Raw genomic sequence first — 6,967 nt, forward strand, 5'->3', positions numbered from 1 at the left:
CAAGAGGTTGGAGGAGACCAGCTGGCCTTTGGTGTTCTGCCTTCACTCTTCTGCAGACATCACATTCATTCACGAATTGAGCGATCTCGCGCTTCATTCGAGTCCACCAATAAGCTTGCTTGAGGTCCTGATACATCTTCGTACTACCAGGGTGGATGGAGAGGAGAGAGTTGTGAGCCTCGTTCATGATCACCTTACGGAGTTCACCTTTGGGCACAACAATTCGATCCTCGAAGAAGAGAGTGTCCTTGTCATCAAGTCGGTAGCACTTGTACTTGGACTGACTCTTTGCAATACCAGTCTTCACCTTCTTCACCATAGCATCAAGAAGTTGGGCTTGGCGAATCTGGTCTTCTAAGGTAGGAGAGACTTGAAGGTTGGCGAGGAAACCTTGAGGAACAACTTGCAGATTAAGTTTGCGGAAAGCTTCACAAAGCTCGGGTTGATAAGGCTTGAGAATCAGACTGTTGCAATATGCTTTTCTGCTCAAAGCGTCAGCAATCACATTAGCCTTGCCTGGAGTATACTCGATACTCGGATTGTACTCTTGAATCATTTCGACCCATCGAGTCTGCCTGAGGTTGAGATTAGGCTGAGTGAAGATGTACTTGAGACTCTTGTGATCAGTGAAAATGTCCACTTTTCTTCCCAATAGAAGATGTCTCCAAGTCAACAAAGCGTGCACAACTGCCGCCAACTCGAGATCATGAGTGGGGTAGTTCTTCTCATTAGGCTTCAACTAGCGAGAGGTATAAGCAACAACTTTCTTCTCTTGCATCAGTACAGCACCGAGACCTTGGAGAGAGGCATCACAAAAGACCTCGTACGGCTTGGTTTCATCAGGCGGAGTCAGAACTGGAGCAGAGATCAATTTCTCTTTCAAAGTGTTGAAAGCAATATCACACTCCGGAGACCAAACGTACTTGACGTGCTTCTGAAGAAGATTTGAGAGAGGCTTGGCGATCTTAGAAAAGTTTTCAACGAATCTTCTGCAATAGCTTGCGAGACCAAGGAAACTGCGGAGTTGCTTCACGTTCTGAGGAGGTTCCCAATTCACAATTGCGGACACCTTCTCAGGATTCACGGAAATGCCCTTGGCAGAGATGATATGACCAAGATAAAGAACCTCATCGAGCCAAAATTCACACTTGGAGAACTTGGCGTAGAACTGATGTTCCCTGAGCTTGTCAAGAACCAAACGCAAGTGCTTGGCATGATCTTCCTTGTTCTTGGAGAAAACCAGAATGTCGTCGAGATAGACCAAAACGAATTCATTGGTGTAGGGGCTGAAGATGAAGTTCATCATGCGAGAGAACGTCGGAGGAGCGTTTGCGAGGCCAAAAGACATGACGGTGTATTCATATGAACCAAAGCTTGTTCTGAACGCCGTCTTGGGAATATCTTGCTCACGAATACGAATCTGATGATAACCCATACGGAGATCAAGCTTGGAGAATACTTGAGCACCCTTGAGTTGTTCGAACAGCTCATTGATGTTGGGAAGTGGGTATTTGTTCTTGATGGTCTTCTTGTTTACTGGACGGTAATCAACACAAAGTCGACTCGATCCATCCTTCTTCTTCACAAAAAGAACACCACAACCCCACGGAGAAGTACTAGGCCGAATGAGACCCAATCTTTCTTGCTCATCGAGTTGTTTCTTCAGCTCCTTCAACTCTTCGGGGCCGAGCTTGTAAGGACGTTTGCACACAGGTTCCGTGCCAGGCTCAAGTTCAATAACGAATTCAACTGGCCGGTGCGGAGGCATTCCTGGGAGCTCTTCTGGAAAGACGTCTTGATATTCGCAAACGACAGGAATTTGGAGCTTGAGACGAAGCCTTGTTCTGAAATCCTGGGTTGGGTGGGTGGGAGAAACCACTGCCACCTTTGCTCTTCTGCTGATACGGCTGACGGAACGGAGGAGGAGGAAGCCAATACTTCTGCTGCTTGACCACTTGAGTAGAGGAAGACGGAGTAACATCTCTGGCACGCTTCCTGGAAGCATCACATCTCATCTGAGCAGCCTCTTGCTTCAGTGCCATGTTGTAGAACTCATCGTATCTCAACGGCTCAAAGAGGACAAGAGCGAGCTGAATTTCCTCACGAAGACCACCCCTGAACTGATAGATCATGCTCTTCTCATCAGGAACATCCTGCTTGGCAAAACGGGCGAGCTTCTGGAACAACTTGTTGTAGTCATAGACAGACAAAGAGCCTTGCTTCAGATTGCGGAATTCCTGACGCTTACTCTCAACCACACTTTGAGGGATGTGATGAGCGCGGAAATCTTGACGGAAATCGTCCCAAGTGATAACACGTCCACCTCTGGAATCCTTGTACTGCTGGAACCACTCTGCAGCCTGATCTTTGAGCTGGAAAGAAGCAAACTTGACGAAATCTTCAGGCCTGACGTTGCTACATTCAAAATGCTTGCCCAGATCCACTAGCCAATCGTCGGCATCGGTAGCCTCAACACAACCGCTGAACGTCTTTGGACCATTAGCAAGGAACTGGTTCAGTGTAGCAAAGTGGTGCTGATTATGGCCTTGATTCCCTTGACTGCCTTGATTCCGCTCTTGGAGGATTTGCATGATCAACTGTGTGTTTGCATTAGTAGCGGCCATCACAGCTTGCCATGCTTCCGGAGGAGGTGGAGGTGGAGGCGGATCAGGATTCGGAGTCGTGCGCGTTGGAGGAGCCATCCTGAAGAGGTTGACCACCATTAGCACATTGATAGACAACAATATAGAAGCTGAATCCAACGGAATGAAAATTGCAACATATAGTCTTCACATCCGAACAAAATGAACGAATGCATTCCTCTTCAAATGGTCACATATCCATAAATTGAGAAGCCACGTAGAATTAAGGTAGAGAAATAAATCAACAAGGTACGGATCAAGAACGAATAATCGGTAAGAAATCCCAATCTCAAACCAATATCCGTGGAAGAAGAACTAGAGCTACTAGAATTCCCACCTATGAAATTCCCGAACCTTTCCGGTTATGCAATCAGGTGTTGGGGATACAGGGGAAGCACAATATCTCACTCAAACTAGCAAATCCTACATCCAGCTGTATCCATCCTTCAACACATAACCAGGAAAACTTCGGAAACCATCTAACTCAACCTTCGAAAAGCATCCGTTATACAAGTTATGGCGATACTCCCGAACTCCCGCCCCAGTACTGGGTGGCGTCGAGGTTATCTCACCAACGAACTGCATAAAGGAGATTTCCGATGTCGCGCACATATCTCAAGTATACCAGAATTGCAACGATAAAATTGTGACGACAACACCTCGGAGCTCAACTCCCCGGGACACTGCCACAACCCCTAAAGACAGGAGGCACCAAGAACAATGTTCTCGTCACAAAACCATCGGAACAAATCCAAGATACTCGCGTGATCCTAAAAAAATTTTTTAGTGAAATTTGAGAAGAGAAGAGTCAAAACTCTATGCCAGGATGCCTTACCAGAGCGATGAGGAGACTGGGAAGTAAAAAGAATTCCTAAGCTCTCCGATATATAATTCCTAAGGACTCAAAACATTTTTCTAGACACAACTCGGCTGCTAAAAACGATCAAGCAATGGGGCTCCTAAGGTCGGGGAAGGCTCTGATTACCAACTTGTAACGCCCTCGATGCGGCTATAGCTCCCACGTGTCGAGGCACGACTTAGAGGCATAACCGCATTGAAAGCAATGTCGCAAGTCAGGCAATCATTACAACATCCCATGTAATATATAATAAAAGGGGGAGATAACATAGTTGGCTTACACTCGCCACGTCACATCAGAGTACATAAATAACATCCATCATACAAATCACTCATGGCCCGACTACGGTGCCAAAATAGAAAAGACCCCCAACATGCGACAAGGCCCTGAATCGATTACCCCAACTAGGCACCACTACTGATCATCCGGAAAAGACACGTAGTATCGCTGAGAGTCCTTGTCGAACTCCCACTTGAGCTCGTAATCGTCAACTGGAGCAGAAACACCTGGACCTGCATCTGGAGTTGTAGTATCTGTGAGCCACAGGGACTCAGCAATCTCACACCCACGCGATCAAAACTATTTAAGCTCATAGGAATGGATAAGGCAAATATATGTGGAGCTGCAGCAAGCGACTAGCATATGTGGTGGCTAACTTATACGCAAAAGAGAGCGAGAAGAGAAGGCGAAGCACGAGCGAGAAGCTAAAGGAACAACCTGCGCAAGCATAACTCCAACACCGTGTCCACTTCCCGGACTCCGCCGAGAAGGAGCCATCACGGTAACACACATGGTTGATTCGTTTTAATTAAGTTTAGTTCAAGTAATCTACAACCGGACATTAACAAATTCCCATCTGCCCATAACCGCGGGCACGGCTTTCGAAAGATCAATCCCTGCAGGGGGGTCCCAACTTAGCCCATAACAAGCTCTCACGGTCAACGAAGGAATAGACCTCCACCCAAGACACACCGATCAGACTCGGTATCTCGGTACAACAAGATGATTCGACAGGTTAAAACAAGTCCAGCAACACCGCCCGAATGTGCCGACAAATCCCGATAGGAGCTGCACATATCTCTTTCTCAGGGCACACTCGGATGAGCAATCCGTACAACTAAAACCAACCCTTGAGTTTCCCCGAGGTGGCGCTGCACAGGGCTCTAGTTCGGACCAACACTCAGAGGAGCACTGGCCCGTGGGGGGCTAAAATAAAGATGACCTTCGGGCTCCGGAAACCCAAGGGAAAAGAGGCTAGGTGGCAAATGGTAAAACCAATGTTGGGCATTGCTGGAAAAGCTTTAATCAAGGCGAACTATCAAGGGATTCCCATTATAGCCCAACCGCGTAAGGGACGCACAATCCGGGAACATAACACCGATATGACGGAAACTAGGGCGGCAAGAGTGGAACAAAACACTAGGCGAGAGGCCGAGCCTTCCACCCTTTACCAAGTGTATAGATGCATTAAGATAACATAGCAATATAATGATATCCCAACAAGTAAATAAATGTTCCAACAAGGAACGGCTCCAATCTTCACCTGCAGCTAACAACGCTATAAGAAGGGCTGAGCAAAGCGGTAACATAGCCAATCAACGGTTTGCTAGGACAATGGTGGGTTAGAGGTTCAACATGGCAATTGGGAGGCTGAAAAGCAAAAGGTAGGCATCGTAGCAGTGGCAAAGCAAAAGAGCGAGCAATCTAGCATAGCAAAGATAGTAGTGATTTCGAGGGTATGATCATCTTGCCTGCACAGTTGTCAGAGTTGACTGGATCCTCACAAGCAAACTCAACGGGCTCCTCGGTAGCGAACTCGTCTCCCGGCTCTACCCAACAAGACAAACAAGCAACAAGGATACAATCAACCACGGGCAAGACCAAGCAATATGATGAAATGACGATATGCTATGCGGGATGCGATGCGGGATGCAAAATGCAAGATATGACAGGAAATGCATGAACCCGGCATCAACTTGGAAAACCAAGTGTGCCACTGGATAGAGGGGATGAAATCGATTGAAAACGATATAAAGATCATTGGAATCGGAGCTACGGTTTGAAAATGGCAAGCGTTTTAAGATATGACACCGGTCTGCGATTAACAGCAAGTAGGCATCTAAATGCAACGAAATGAACATGCTACAGCCACCAAACATGAAAACAAAATACATGGCAGTGAAGTACACAAGATGGTTGACAAAACACTAGCACTGAGCCATAGGCAAATTCATCCCTTAAGAGGTTCAAACAAGCATGGCTAAAACGCAAATGCAAAACAGATTCCAGACTTAGTGAAATTAACACTAGTCTGAAATTTCAGATCACGATGCTCTCTTCGGAGCAGCAAAATAACATGATACAAAACCTGAACATGACAAGTAATAACATGGCATGGAGCTACTCAACAAGCTTAACAAAACACCCAAAGTGACCTGGGGCCAAAAGGGTTCACAAAATACTCTACCGAGCTCACGAACATAGCTCGAACACAATCAGTTTTCAGACTTAGTGAAAACTGAGACACGCTGAAATATAACTCACGAAGGCATGTAAACGAGCTCGATGCACTCACTACGGTGCAAGTCATGGCAAGGAAAGCATATAACCAGCAAGAAGGCACAATGTGCTAGCTACACATGACAAGAACGAAGGCATAGCATGCATGGAACACTAACGGTAGCATCGGCAAAATCGCAAACAAGTTGACGATCTGCCCAGATTAACAACGAAGCAAAAGTTGAGCTCGATTGAGTAAACCTAGAGCACTCCACATATGCAAACAAAGACATGGATGGATATAGCATAACATAAATATCAAAACACCCTTATTGATCATCCTCAAAAGAGGCACGGATCACTAGGAAACAAGCTGGACATATAGCATCATGAACTAAAATATCCCAGACTTAGTGAAAATCACCAAGTCCCTGAAATCTGCAATCTCAGGTACCTCTCTTCGCAAGCTTGCACAAGACAACACACACATCCTAAAAATGCATGGGTGGCACCTCTGGAAAGAAGATAAAATGCTTAACAATTCATCCCAAAGGGGTACAGGCATATCATGCACGAATTAAACATGGCAAAAATGACAAAAGTGCATGATGAACTAACGGATCTGCAATTTAACTCACGAAGCCTCCTTCTAACAGCATTTTGGGCGTCAAGATGACCTCAAATGCAAATGATGCAATGGAATGAAATGATGCACATGTCGAGTCGAAGATTTTGATATATAATATGCCCAAAACAGAGTTACGGATGAGGAGATACGGGTCCTCGAACAGGAGCATATGGAGTAAAAATCTAGGGACTTAGTGAAAAAAAAAACTACCCCAGGATCCAGATCTAGGGTTCGGGCACGCGGCCCGAGACGGCGGCGGATCTCGCCGGGATTCCTGTAGACGACGACGGCGGCCGGAGAGGAAGTAGCCGGAGCGGGGAGGGGGCCGGACGGCGAGGA

The sequence above is a fragment of the Triticum aestivum genome, chromosome 7A (assembly GCF_018294505.1).
Source record: "Triticum aestivum cultivar Chinese Spring chromosome 7A, IWGSC CS RefSeq v2.1, whole genome shotgun sequence".
In the NCBI taxonomy this organism is placed as follows: Eukaryota; Viridiplantae; Streptophyta; class Magnoliopsida; order Poales; family Poaceae; genus Triticum; species Triticum aestivum.